The following is a 15,716-nucleotide window of genomic DNA, read 5'->3' on the forward strand; positions in this document are numbered from 1 at the left end:
ATCAATGCAAAGCAATAGAGGAAAACAATAGAATGGGAAAGACTAGAGATCTCTTCAAGGAAATTAGAAATACCACGGGAACATTTCATGCAAAGATGGGCTCAATAAAGGACAGAAATGGTATGGACCTAACAGAAGCAGAAGATATTAAGAAGAGGTGGCAAGAATACCCAGAAGAACTGTACAAAAAAGATCTTCACGACCCAGATAATCATGATAATGTGATCACTCACCTAGAACCAGACATCCTGGAATGTGAAGTCAAGTGGGCCTTAGAAAGCATCACTACGAATAAAGCTAGTGGAGGTGATGGAATTCCAGTTGAACTATTTCAAATCCTGGAAAATGATGCTGTGAAAGCACTGCACTCAATATGCCAGCAAATTTGGAAAACTCAGCAGTGGCCACAGGACTGGAAAAGGTCAGTTTTCATTTCAATCCCAAAGAAAAGCAATGCCAAAGAATGCTCAAACTACCACACAATTGTACTCATCTCACATGCTAGTAAAGTAATGCTCAAAATTCTCCAAGCCAGGCTTCAGCAATACGTGAACTGTGAACTTCCAGATGTTCCAGCTGGTTTTAGAAAAGGCAGAGGAACCAGAGATCAAATTGCCAACATCCGCTGGATCATGGAAAAAGCAAGAGAGTTCCAGAAAAACATCTATTTCTGCTTTATTGACTATGCCAAAGCCTTTGACTGTGTGGATCACAATAAACTGTGGAAAATTCTGAAAGAGATGGGAATACCAGACCACCTGACCTGCCTCTTGAGAAATCTGTATGCAGGTCAGGAAGCAACAGTCAGAACTGGATATGGAACAACAGACTGTTTCCAAAGAGGAAAAGGAGTATGTCAAGGCTGTATATTGTCACCCTGCTTATCTAACTTATATGCAGAGTACATCTTGAGAAACGCTGGACTGGAAGAAGCACAAGCTGGAGTCAAGATTGCTGGGAGAAATATCAATAACGTCAGATATGCAGATGACACCACCCTTATGGCAGAAAGTGAAGAGGAACTAAAAAGCCTCTTGATGAAAGTGAAAGAGGACAGCAAAAAAGTTGGCTTAAAGCTCAACATTCAGAACACTCAGATCATGGCATCTGGTCCCATCACTTCATGGGAAATAGATGGGGAAACAGTGGAAACAGTGTCAGACTTTATTTTTGGGGGCTCCAAAATCACTGCAGATGGTGATTGCAGCCATGAAATTAAAAAACACTTACTCCTTGGAAGAAAAATTATGACAAACCTAGATACCATATTCAAAAGCAGAAACATTACTTTGCCAACAGAGGCCCATCTAGTCAAGGCTATGGTTTTTCCTGTGGTCATGTGTGGATGTGAGAGTTGGACTGTGAAGAAAGCTTAGCACTGAAGAATTGATGGTTTTGAACTGTGCTGTTGGAGAAGACTCTTGAGAGTCCCTTGGACTGCAAGGAGATCCAACCAGTCCATTGGAAGGACTGATGCTAAAGCTGAAACTCCAGTACTTTGGCCACCTGATGCGAAGAGTTGACTCATTGGAAAAGACTCTGATGCTGGGAGGGATTGGGGGCAGGAGGAGAAGGGAACGACAGAGGATGAGATGGCTGGATGGCATCCCTGACTTGATGGACATGAGTTTGAGTGAACTCTGGGAGTTGGTGATAGACAGGGAAGTGTGGCTTGCTGTGTTTCATGGAGTCACAAAGAGTTGGACACGACTGAGTGACTGAACTGAACTGAACTGATGGTAAAGTAACCTGGCTTTGCAGGAAAAGACTTGGGGTATTCAAGTTACAAAGAATACATCACTATCATAACAGCTTGAGAACCAGATTTGTTGTCAGTAATTTAATTGTGGTCCAAGGTATTAATGCTGACAGATTTTGAGAAATTGTCATATTCTTTCAGAATAAAGCAGAATATGATGTTTAACTAAAATGATTACTTGCCAATGACTCTATCTACATACACCTGATGTCTTCTCTTTGGAAGGAATGGGATACCTGATCGGAGGTTGCAATCTGAAAGTCACTTAGCCAACTGAGATATTATAATTTTAGTGACAAGGAGGAACAAATTCATGAACTGGTCATCTTGTTCAGGTCAAAATGCAGAAATAAGGAAGAACTTCTGAGAATATGCAGAGTAGGAAGACTCTGAGTTCACCTTCTTTTGTGGGCACATCATAATTGTAACTGTTAAAGGGCAGCTTCTATGAAAACAACCTAATGGAGAAAAGATCTTCCACAATTAAAGATACAAGGAAAGAACTGCAATGTGACAGGTAGAAGGGGTGGTTACACAGAATGGTCACACCCAGGGGAAGCAATCCAAAAACAGGAGGATGGTCACAATTGTAGAGATTTTCTTCAAGAAGTTTAAAGTGTATGGCGGGGATGGTTTGGTGTACGTATTGTAAAAGGAACCCCCACCCCTTTGAATTAGTTAACATATTCATCATCTCACATATTTACCTTTATTTGGGGGGAGTAGTGAGAACATTTAAGTTTTACTGTCAGTGAATTTCAATTATATAATACATTGCAACTATAGTCACCATGTTATACTTGAATTCTTGGACCTTATTCCTCTTATAACTGAAAGCTTATACCCTTTTACCAACTTCTCCCTTTGTTTATTGTTATATGTTTTCTGGTACATATTTCTAGTTATGAGTCTGTAAATATTCTTACCTTTATTCAAATGATATAGTATATCTTAATTGCAGTCATCTCACATGCTAGTAAAGTAATGCTCAAAATTCTCCAAGCATGAACCGTGAACTTCCAGATGCTCAAGCTGGTTTTAGAAAAGGCAGAGGAACCAGAGATCAAATTGCCAACATCTGCTAGATCATTGAAAAAGCAAGAGAGTTCCAGAAAAACATCTATTTCTGCTTTATTGACTATGCCAAAGCCTTTGACTGTGTGGATCACAACAAACTGTGGAAAATTCTTCAAGAGATGGGAATATGTATGAGAAATCTGTATTCAGTTCAGGAAGCAACAGTCAAAACTGGACATGGAACAAGAGACTGGCTCCAAATCAGGAAAGGAATATGTCAAGGCTGTATATTGTCACCCTGCTTATTTAACTTCTATGCAGAGTACATCATGAGAAATGCTGGGCTGGATGAAGCACAGGCTAGAATCAAGATTTCTGGGAGAAATATCAATAACCTCAGATACGCAGTTGACACCACCCTTAAGGCAGAAAGTGAAGAACTAAACAGCCTCTTGATGAAAGTGAAAGAGGAGAGTGAAAATTTGGCTTAAAGCTCAACATTCAGAAAACTAAGACCATGGCATCTGGTCCCGTCACTTCATGGCAAATTAGATGGAGAAACAGTGGAAACAGTGACAGAGTTTATTTTTGTGGCTCCAAAATCACTGCAGATGGTGACTGAAGCCATGAAATTAAAAGATGCTTGCTCCTTGGAAGAAAAGCTATGACCAACCTAGACAGCATATTAAAAAGCAGAGACATTGCTTTGCCAACAAAGGTCTATCTATTCAAGGCTATGGTTTTTCCAGTAGTCATGTATGGATGTGAGAGTTGGACTATAAAGAAAACTGAGTGCCGAAGAATTGATGCTTTTGAACTGTGGTGTTGGAGAAGACTCTTGAGAGTCCCTTGGACTGCAAGGAGATCCAACCAGTCCATCCTAAAGGAAATCAGTCCTGAATACTCATTGGAAGGACTGATGTTGAAGCTGAAACTCCAATACTTTGTCCACCTGATGCAAAGAGCTGACTCATTTGAAAAGACCCTGATGATGGGAAAGATTGAAGGTGGGAGGAGAAGGGGACCACATAGGATGAGATGGTTGTATGGCATCACTGACTCAATGGATGTGAGTTTGAGTAAACTCAGGGAGTTGGTGATAGACAGGGAGGCCTGGAGTGCTGCAGTCCATGGGGTTGCAGAGAGTCAGACACAACTGAGCAACTGAACTGAACTGAAACCTCATTCAGTAAATTTCTTATTTCAGAGTTTTTCAGCTTTAGAAGTTTCATTTGGTTCCTTTTGTATCTTTCATCTCTCTCCTCTTTATGTTGAAGCATTCTTTAGGTACATTAGCTATTTTTATTTCTACCATAGCTGTTTTGAAATAACTGTCTTCTAATTACATTGTCTATAGAATTTATGGCTGTTTCTACTGACTGAATTTTCTTCTGGTTTGGGTCAGATTTTCCTGCATCTTTGCAAATCTGGTGATTTTATATTGGATGTTAGATATTGTGAGTATTACACTGTTGAGTGTCTAGATTTTGTTGTCTTTAAAGAGTATGCAACTTTGTTTTGGTAGATATTTTACCTTATAGTCTTATTCAAAAATTTTTTTTCAAATAAAACTTGTGTTTAGACTTAAAACAAAATGAAGACCCTGAGCCCCATACCAGCTTTTCCAGCCTGGGTTTCCCAGCACCAGGAAGATGGTCCCCTTAGAACATTTTGTTTTGAAGATAAGCAGGGCTTGCATATGGGAGAGCCAGAGAGATGTATGAAACAGATCCTGCTCTTAAATGGTACATTTTATATGAGTATAAAATATGATATACTCCAAATCCCAGTACAGGGGCAGTAATTTGAAAGGATCCTGGATTAGATCCAGTTGCTGATCTTAGAGAGCCTGCTGGAGAGGCAGAGGCAATTGGGACTCCTGCTAGGTACATAGACACTGGTAGCAGCCATTTTGGGAAGCTCATTCTATCACAAGGACAATATATATATTCTATCACAATATTAATATATTGCCAAGCACTATTTTGGAGCCCTTCTCTAACCTATTAGCACTGGGGGCTTACCTGTCCACCAGTGGGCTGGCACCAACCGGGGGACCCTCTAGGCCCTGCAGCTAGTGCCTCAGAACCCGGCCTCTCCCACCACCCCAGACCCTGCAGCCAGATTTCTTGATACCCAGGCCTGCCCACCTACAGGCTCACACCAGCTGCAGGACCCTTTAGGACTCTGCATAGTCAGCTGTGCTGAAACCTGGCCCTTCCTACCTGTGGACCGGCAGCCAATAAAGCAGAGCTTGACAGCCAACTGTGCTGGGTACTAGCCTTTCCTATGAGCATGCCCACAATAGTCAACTCTGCAATGATAAAAGGTGGGAGAAAGACCTAAACTGACTTTTCTCCAAAGAAGACATACAAATGGCTAACAAACACATGTAAGGATGCTCAACATCACTCATTATTAGAGAACTGTAAATCAAAACTATAACAAGATTCCACCTCACACCAGTCAGAATGGCCATCATCAAAAAGTCTACAAACAATAAATGCTGGAGAGGGTGTGGAGAAAAGGGAACCCCCCTGCATTGCTGGTGGGAATGTAAATTGATGCATCCACTATGGAAGACAGTATGGAGATTCCTTTAAAAACTAGCAATAAAACCACCACATGACTCAGCAATCCCACTCCTAGGCATATACCCCGAGGAAACCAAAACTGAAAGACACATGTACCCCAGTGTTCATTGCAGCACTATTTACAATAACTAGAACATGGAAGCAACCTAGATGTCTGTTGACAGATGAGTGGATAAAGAAGCTGTGGTATATATATATATATATATACACAATGGAATATTACTCAGCCAAAGAAAAGAATGCATTTGAATCAGTTTTAATGAGATGGACAGACCTAGAGCCCATTGTACAGAGCGAAGTACATCAGAAAAAGATAAATGTCATATACTAACACATGCATATGGAATCTGGAAAGATCGTACTGATGAATTTAGTTGCAGCACAGCAATGGAGAAACAGACATAAAAAACAGACTTATGGACAGAGGGGGAGGGGAAGAGGGAGATGTATGAAAAGAGTAACATGGAAACTTACACCATATGTAAAATAGATAGCCAATGGAAACTTGCTGTATGACTCAGGGATCTCAAACAGGGTCTCTGTAACAATCTAGAAGGATTGGATGGGGAGGGAGATGGGAGGGAGGTTTAAGAGAGAGGGGACATATGTATACCTATGGCTGATTCTTTTTGATGTTTTACAGAAAACAACAGGATTCTGTAAAGCAATTATCCTTCAATTTAAAAAAATTAATTTTTAAAAAGTAATTAAATGTAAATGGACTAGATGCTCCAATCAAAGGACACAATGTGGCTGAATGGATTAAAAAATAAGACCAATATATATCCTGTCTACAAGAGTTTCATTTCATATCTAAACACACTCACACAGACTGCCACTGAGGTGATGGAAACAAGTATTCATGCAAATGAAATGAAAAAAAAAAAAGCTGGAGTAGCAAGACTTTTATCAGACAAAATCAGTTTTAAAACTATAAGAAGAGACAAAGAGATATTATATAATGATCAAGTGATCAATCCAAGAAGAAGACAGAAGAATTGTAAATATATAGGACTTCCCAGGTGGCACTGGTGGTAAAGAATCTACCTGCCAGTGCAGGAGACACAAGAGACATTGGTTTGATCCCTGGGTTGGGAAGATCCCTGGAATAGGAAATAGCAACCTGCTCCAGTATTCTTGCCTGGAAAATTCCACAGATGGAGTAGTCTAGCGACAACTGAGTGACTGAGTCCACACACACACACACACGCTCCAATAGAGGAGCATCTAAATACATAAATATTAACATATATATATAGAGAGAAACTGACAGTAACACAATAATAGAAGAGGACTTTAAACACCCCAGTTACTCAATGGACAGATCAGCCAGCCAGAAAATCAATAAAGAAACACTGGCCTTAAATGATACTCAAGACCAGAGGACTATATATAAGTATATGTATGTATACACACACACACACACACACATATACATATATGGCAACTGCATATACATTTTTTCGAGTGTACATGGAACATTCTCCAGGATAGATCACATGCTATGCCACCAAACAAGTCTCAGTAAGTTTAAGAAGCTTGAAATCATATCAAGCACCATTTCTGACCACAGTACTGTAAGACTAGAAATCAACTGCAGGAAAAAACTGGAAAAAAAAAAACATGAATGTGTAGAGGCGAAACAATATGCCACTAAACAACCAATGGGTCGGTGAAAAAAAAATCAAAGAGGAAATTTAAAAATGGAAAAAGAATGATCCAAAATCTATGGGACACAGTGAAAACAGTTTCAAGAGGGAATTGTATAGTGATATAAGCCTGCCTCACAAAACAGGAAAAATCTCAAACAATCTAAAATATCTAAGTGAAAGTGAAGTTGCTCAGTTGTGTCTGACTCTTTGCAACCTCATGGACTGTAGCCTACCAGGTTCCAGCATCCATGGGATTTTCCAGGCAAGAATACTGGAGTGGGTTGCCATTTCCTTCTCCAGGAGATCTTCCCGACCCAGGGATTGAAACTGGGTCTCCCGCATTGTAGGCAGACACATTACCATCTAAGCCACCAGGGAAGTCTAAGAAACTAGCAACAGAGCAAGCAAAACTCAGAGTTAAAAGAAGGAAAGAACTAATAAACATCAGAGCAGAAGTAAATGAAATGAAGACTAGAAAAACAATCAAAACAATTAATGAAACTAAGAGCTGGTTCTTTGTAAAGATGATAAACCAGACTCATCAAGAAAAAAAAAAAGAGCCTAAATAAGTAAAAAAAAAAAAAAAGAGCTTATTAAATAAGTAAAATCAGAAATGAAAGAAGAGAAATTACAGTGGACACCATAGAAATACAAGGGATCATAAGAGCTGGCTGTGAGGAGCTACGCCATGTCCAAAGTCAGGGGCAGCCTCTGAGAGGAGCTACCCCATGTCCAAGGTAAGGAGCAGCAGCTGCACTTTGCTGGAGTAGCTGTGACGAGATACAACACATCCAAGGTAAGAGAAACCCAAGTAAGATGGTAGGTGCTGAGAGAGGGCAGCAGAGGGCAGGCAGACTGAAACCACAATCACAGACAACTAGCCAATCTGATCACATTGACCACAGCCTTCTCTAACTCAATGAAACTAAGCCATGCCGTGTGGGGCCACCCAAGAAGGATGAGTCATGGTGGAGAGGTCTGACAGAATGTGGTCCACTGGAGAAGGGAATGACAAACCACTTCAGTATTCAGAACCCCATGAACAGTATGAAAAGGCAAAAAGATAGGATACTGAAAGGTGAACTCCCCAGGTTGGTAGATGCCCAATATGCTACTGGAGATCAGTGGAGAAATAACTCCAGAAAGAATGAAGGGATGGAGTTAAAGCAAAAACAATACCCAGCTGTGGATGTGACTGGTGATAGAAACAAGGTCCGATGCTGTAAAGAGCAATATTGCATAGGAACCTGGAATGTTAGGTCCATGAATCAAGGAGAATTGGAAGTGGTCAAACAGGAGATGGCTAGAGTAAATGTAGACATTCTAGGAATCAGCGAAATAAGATGGACTGAAATGGGTGAATTTAACTCAGGTGATCATTACATTTACTAGTGTGAGCAGGAATCCCTTAGAAGAAATGGAGTAGCCATCATAGTCAACAAGAGTCCAAAATGCAGTACTTGGATGCAATCTCAAAAACGACAGAATGATCTCTGTTCGTTTCCAAGGCAAACCATTCAATATCACAGTAATCCAAGTCTATGCCCCAACCAGTAATGCCGAAGAAGCTGAAGTTGAACAGTTCTATGAAGACCTACAAGACTTTCTAGAACTAACACCCCCAAAAGATGTCCTTTTCATTATAGGGGACTGGAATGCAAAAGTAGGAAGTCAAGAAACACCCGGAGTAACTGGCAAGTTTGGACTTGGAATGTGGAATGAAGCAGGGAAAAGGCTAATAGAGTTTTGCCAAGAACACACTGGTCATAGCAGACACCCTCTTCCAACAACACAAGAGAAGACTCTACACGTGGACATCACCAGATGGTCAACACCAAAATCAGATTGATTATATTCCTTGCAGCCAAGGATGGAGGAGCGCTATACAGTCAGCAAAAACAAGACCGGGAGCTGACTGTGGCTCAGATCTTTAAATCCTTATTGCCAAATTCAGACTTAAATTGAAGAAAGTGGGGAAAACCACTAGACCATTCAGGTATGACCTAAATCAAATCACTTATGACTATACAGTAGAAGTGAGAAATAGATTTAAGGGACTAGATCTGATAGAGTGCCTGATGAACTATGGATGGAGGTTCATGACATTGTACAGGAGACAGGAATCAAGACCATCCCCAAGAAAAAGAAATGCAAAAAAGAAGAATGACTGTCTGAGAAGGACTTACAAATAGCTGTGAAAAGAAGAGAAGCAAAAAGCAAAGGAGAAAAGGAAAGATATACCCATTTGAATGCAGAGTTCCAAAGAATAGCAAAGAGAAATAAGAAAGCCTTCCTCAGCAATCAATGCAAAGAATCAAGGGAAACAATAGAATGGGAAAGACTAGAGATCTCTTCAAGGAAATTAGAGATACCAAGGGAAAATTTCATGCAAAGATGGGCTCAATAAAGGACAGAAATGGTATGAACCTGAAGATATTAAGAAGAGGTGGCAAGAATACACAGAAGAGCTGTACAGAAAAGATCTTCATGACCTAGATAATCATGATGGTGTGATAACTCACAGTCACCTACAGCCAGACATCTTGGAATGTGAAGTCAAGTGGACCTTAGGAAGCATCACTACGAACAAAGCTAGTGGAGATGATGGAATTCCAGTAGAGCTATTTCAAATCCTGAAAGATGATGCTGCGAAAGTGCTGCACTCAATATGCCAGCAAATTTGGAAAACTCAGCAGTGGCCACAGGACTGGAAAAGGTCAGTTTTCATTCCAATCCCAAAGAAAGGCAATGCCAAAGAATGCTCAAGCTATCACACAGTTGCACTCATCTCACATGCTAGTAAAGTAATGCTCAGAATTCTCCAAGCCAGGCTTCAGCAATACGTGAACTGTGAATTTCCAGATGTTCAAGCTGGTTTTAGAAAAGACAGAGGAACCAGAGATCAAATTGCCAACATCCGCTGGATCATCAAAAAAAACAAGAGAGTTCCAGAAAAACATCTATTTCTCTTTATTGACTATGCCAAAGCCTTTGACTGTGTGGAACACAATAAACTGTGGAAACTTCTGAAAGAGATGGGAACACCAGACCACCTAACCTGCCTCTTGAGAAATCTGTATGCAGGTCAGGAAGCAACAGTTACAACTGGACATGGAACAGCAGACTTGTTCCAAATAGGAAAAGGAGTACGTCAAGGCTGTATATTGTCACCTTGCTTATTTAACTTCTATGCAGAGTACATCATGAGAAACGCTGGGCTGGATGAAGCACAAGTTGGAATCAAGACTGCTGGAAGAAATACCAATAACCTCAGATATGCAGATGATACCACCCTTATGGCAGAAAGTGAAGAGGAACTAAAAAGCCTCTTGATGAAAGTGAAAGAGGAGAGTGAAAAAGTTGGCTTAAAGCTCAACATTCAGAAAACTAAGATCATGGCATCCGGTCCCATCACTTCATGGCAAATAGATGCAGAAACGTCAGACTTAATTTTGGGGGCTCCAAAATCACTGCAGATGGTGACTGCAGCCATGAAATTAAAAGACACTCCTTGGAAGGAAAGTTATGACCAACCTAGACAGCATATTAAAAAGCAGAGACATTACTTTGTCAACAAACATCCGTCTAGTCAAGGCTATGGTTTTTCCAGGGGTCATGTATGGGTGTGAACTTTGGACTATAAAGAAAGCTGAGCGCTGAAGAACTGATGCTTTTGAACTGTGGCGTTGGAGAAGACTCTTGAGAGTCCCTTGGACTGCAAGGAGATCCAACCAGTCCATCCTAAAGGGGATCAGTCCTGGTGTTCATTGGAAGGACCAATGTTGAAACTGAAACTCCAATACTTTGGCCACCCGATGGGAAGAGCTGACTCATTGGCAAACACCCTGAAGCTGGGAAAGATTGAGGGCAGGAGGAGACAGGGACAACAGAGGATGAGATGGTTGGATGGCATCACCGACTCAATGGATGTGGGTTTGGGTAGACTCCTGCAGTTGGTGATGGACAGGGAGGCCTGGTGTGCTGCATTTCATGGGGTTGGAAAGAGTTGGACACAACTGAGTGACTGAACGAAACTGAAGAGCGATTATATGCCAACAAAATGTACAACCTGAATAATGCATAAATTCTTAGAAATGTGCCATTTTCCAACACTGAATCAGTACGAAATAGAAAATATGAACAGACCAATTATCAATAATGAAAATGAATCAGTAATTAAGAAAAACCTCCCTACAAATAAAAGTCCAGGACCAGATGGCTTCTCAGGAGAATTCTACAAAGCATTTAATACTTATTCTTCTCAAACTATTTCAAGAAATTGAGGAGGAAGGAATGGTTCTGAACTTATTCTGTGAGGCCAGCATCACCCTGATACCAAAACCAGATAAAGTCACCAGAAAAAAGAAAATTACAGGCCAGTATCACTGATGAACACAGATGCAAAAATCCTCAACAAAATACTAGCAACCAAACTCAACAATACATTAAAAGGATCATGTACCACAATTAAGTGGGATTTATGCCAGGGATGCAAGGATTTTTCAATCTCTGTAAATCATTGTGATACACCACATTAATAAATTGAATAATAAAAATTATATGATCATCCTAATAGATGCAGAAAAAGCTTTGATAAAAGTTCAATTCTATTTATGATAAAAACTCTTAACAAAATGGGTATATTGAAAACATACTTTACATAATAAAAGCCATGTATGACAAGCCCATAGCTAACATTGTACTCAGCAGTGAAAAGCTGAACACTTTTTCTTTAAGGGTAGGAACAATACATGGATACTCAGTCTCAACACTTTTATTCAAGTCCTAAGCACACCAGTTAGACAAGAAAAAGAAAGAAAAGAAAAATGGTAAGAAAGAAGAAAAATGTCACTGAATGCAGATGACATGATACTATATAGAGAGAATCCCAAAGTCACCACCAAAAAACTATTAGAACTAATAAATGAATTCTTTAAAATTGGAGGATACAAAATTAACATACAGAAATCTGGTGTGTTATTTTATATTAACAATAAACTATCAGAAAGAGAAATTAAGAAAACAACCCCATTTATAATTGCATTGAAAAGTATTAAATACAGAGAAAAAATTAAAAGCTAAAATTCCTACACTCAGAAAACTATAAGACATCAATAAAAGAAATTGATGACAACACAAACAAATGGCAAGTTATAGTGTTATCATGGATTAGAAGAACTGACATTGTTAAAATGACCATTCTTCCCAAGGTAATCTACAGATTCAGCACAATCCCTATCAAAAAACCAATTACATTTTATACAGAATTAGAACAAATAATTTTAAAATTTGTATAGAATCAAAAGACCCTGAATAGCTAAAATAATCGCAAGAAAGAACAAAGCTGGAGATATCATGCTCTCATTTCAAATTATATAAAGCTATAATAATCAAAACAGTATGGTACTGACATGAAAACAGACACATAGATCAATGGAACAGATTGGAGATCCCAGAAATAAACCCACATTTATATGGTAAAGTAATCTATAACAAATGAGGCAACCATATACAATGGGTAAAATATAGACTCTTCAATAAATAGTGATGGGAAAATTAGACAGCTACATGCAAAGGAATCAAACTGTCCTACTTTTTCACACCATACACAAAAATAAATTCAAAATGGATTAAAGACTTAAATGTAAGACCTGGAACTATAAAACTCCTAGAAGAAAACAGGCAGTATGCTCTTTGGCATCAGTCTTAGCAATATTTTTTGGATCTATCTCCTCAGTCAAGGGAAACAAAAGCAAAAATAAACAAATGGGATTGTATTAAATTAAAAAATTTTTGCACAGTGAGGTAAACTGTCAGTGAAATGCAGCCTACTGAATTGCAGCATATGTTTGCAAAGATATCCAATAAGGAGATAATATCCAAGATATACAAAGAACTCATACAGCTCAACATCAGAAAAACAAACCAGATTAAAAAGTGAGCAGAGGACCTGAATAGACATTTTTCCAAGGAATACATCAGATGGCCAACAGGCACATGAAGAGCTACTCAAAATCATTAATTATCAGAGAAATGCAAATTGAAACCACAGTGAGACATCACCTCACATCTGTCGAAATGACTGTAATCAAAAAGATAACAAACACAAAGTGTTGATGGGGATATGGAAAAAAGGAATCTCATGTACTGTTGGTGGAGATGTATATCGGTACAGCCACTATGGAAAACACTAGAGATTCCTCAGAAAGTTAAAAGTGAGATTGCCATATGATTCAGCAATTTCACTTGTGGATATTTACTTAAAGAAAACAAAAACACTAATTTGAAAACATATATATACACTCCAGTATTCACTGAAGCACTATTTACAGAAGCTAAGATATGAAAGCAACCTAAGTGTCCACCAACAGATGAATGGATAAAGATGTGATTTTATATATATATATATATATATATATATATATATATATATATATATATCAGTTCAGTTCAGTCACTCAGTCATGTCCAACTCTTTACGACCCCATGAATCGCAGCATGCCAGGCCTCCCTGTCCATCACCAACTCCCAGAGTTCACTCAGATTTATGTCCATTGAGTCAGTGATGCCATCCAGCCATCTCATCCTCTGTTGTCCCCTTCTCCTCCTGCCCCCAATCCCCCTCAGCATCCAAGTCTTTTCCAATGAGTCAACTCTTCACATGAGGTGGCCAAAGTACTGGGGTTTCAGCTTTAGCATCATTCCTTCCAAAGAAATCCCAGGGTTGATCTCCTTCAGAATGGACTGGTTGGATCTCCTTGCAGTCCAAGGACTCTCAAGAGTCTTGTCCAACATCACAGTTCAAATGCATCAAGTCTTCAGCGCTCAGCCTTCTTCACAGTCCAACTCTCACGTCCATACATGACCACTGGAAAAACCATAGCCTTGACTAGACGGACCTTAGTCAGCACAGTAATGTCTCTGCTTTTGAATATGCTATCTAGGTTTGTCATAACTTTTTTTCCAAGGAGTAAGCGTCTTTGAATTTCATGGCTGCAGTCACCATCTGCAGTGATTTTGGAGCCCCCAAAAATAAAGTCTGACACTGTTTCCACTGTTTCCCCATCCATTTCCCATGAAGTGATGGGACCAGATGCCATGATCTTCGTTTTCTGAATGTTGAGCTTTAAGCCAACTTTTTCACTCTCCTCTTTCACTTTCATCAAGAGGCTCTTTAGTTCCTCTTCACTTTCTGCCATAAGGGTGGTGTCATCTGCATATCTGAGGTTATTGAGATTTCTCCCGGCAATCTTGATTCCAGCTTGTGTTTCTTCCAGTCCAGTGTTTCTCATGATGTACTCTGCATAGAAGTTAAATAAGCAGGGTGACAATATACAGCCTTGACGTACTCCTTTTCCTATTTGGAACCAGTCTGTTGTTCCATGTCCAGTTGTAACTGTTGCTTCCTGACCTGCATACAGATTTCTCAAGAGGCAGGTCAGGTGGTCTGGTATTCCCATCTCTCTCAGAATTTTCCACAGTTTATTGTGATCCACACAGTCAAAGGCTTTGGCATAGTCAATAAAGCAGAAATAGATGTTTTTCTGGAACTCTCTTATATATATAAATATATGTAATTATAATTATATATAATATATAATTTTATATATAATATTGTATATAATTATACATATAACTTAAAAATGAAATCTTGTCCTTTGCAATAATATGGATGGATCTAAAAGGTATTAAGATAAATGAAATTAGTCAGAGGAAGACAAATAGAACTTGATCTCACTTATCGTAGAATCTAAAAAACAAAACCAAAACAGACCCATAGATACAGAGAATGAACTAGTGTTTGCTAGAGAGGAGAGGGTGGGAGGATGAGTGAAATAAATGAGGGAGATTAAGAGGTATAAACTTCTGGTTAAAAAATAAACTATAGGAATATAATGTACAGTATAGGGAATATAGTTAATATTGTCATAAGTTTGTATGGTGACAGATGGTAACCAGACCTACCATGGTAATATTTTTGTAGTGTATAAAATTATTGAATCACTATGTTGTACACTTGAAATGTTTTAAAAAGGCAGACAAAAAAATAAGTAGGGCTGGGAAATACCATTTTATCTCTGTTTGAGTTAGAAAAAATGGGAAGATATCCAATGTAGGACAGTTTTTCTCCTTTGTAGTGGGAACCTCCTGGGTTTGGTTCAGATGAAGACAGAAATTAATTTGGGGAATAAGATTTAAGTGCCATCATTACAAAGAAAATCACTCACTAGAGACTTCCAGTGGCAAGAAATTCAGAACTGAATGTACACAAGCAGGTTTGGAAGTAATATTAAAGGCAGTTTTTAAGTTCAGCTGAGAAGAGACTGGAATGTAAGTGTGAGCATAGTGTATAACTTAGATTAAAAACAGTATAGATTAGGAAATGAGAATTTGAAGCAGACATATTTCTTCTTCATTTATGCTCCAGCAGATAGATATCTTTCGAAGTTCAATTGTAATTATATATTATATGGATGGAGGTAATAATGAGAGTGTCTTAGGCATCTTGGACTGCTGCCGGAAAACACCATAGACCAGTTGCTTAAGCAGGACATTTATTTCTCATAGTTTTAAGAGGCTGGATAGTCCAAGATCATGGTACTGATGGGTTTGTTTCCTGGTGAGAACTGTCTTTCTGGTTTGCAGACAGCTGCCTTCTCCTATATCCTCACATGGTGGAGTGGAGTAGGGCTC

The 15,716-nt window shown here is 39.1% G+C and overlaps 1 protein-coding gene across 2 annotated transcripts in view; it reads left to right on the forward strand.

The window, feature by feature from the left end:
- The window catches only part of LOC120860300 (FERM domain-containing protein 3), a 345,585-nt gene that overhangs the window by 169,304 nt on the left and 160,565 nt on the right, over positions 1 to 15,716 (forward strand). The gene's annotated exons all lie outside the window — the stretch shown is intronic.

The sequence above is a fragment of the Oryx dammah genome, unplaced genomic scaffold, assembly GCF_014754425.2.
Source record: "Oryx dammah isolate SB20612 unplaced genomic scaffold, SCBI_Odam_1.1 HiC_scaffold_11056, whole genome shotgun sequence".
Classification (NCBI taxonomy): Eukaryota; Metazoa; Chordata; class Mammalia; order Artiodactyla; family Bovidae; genus Oryx; species Oryx dammah.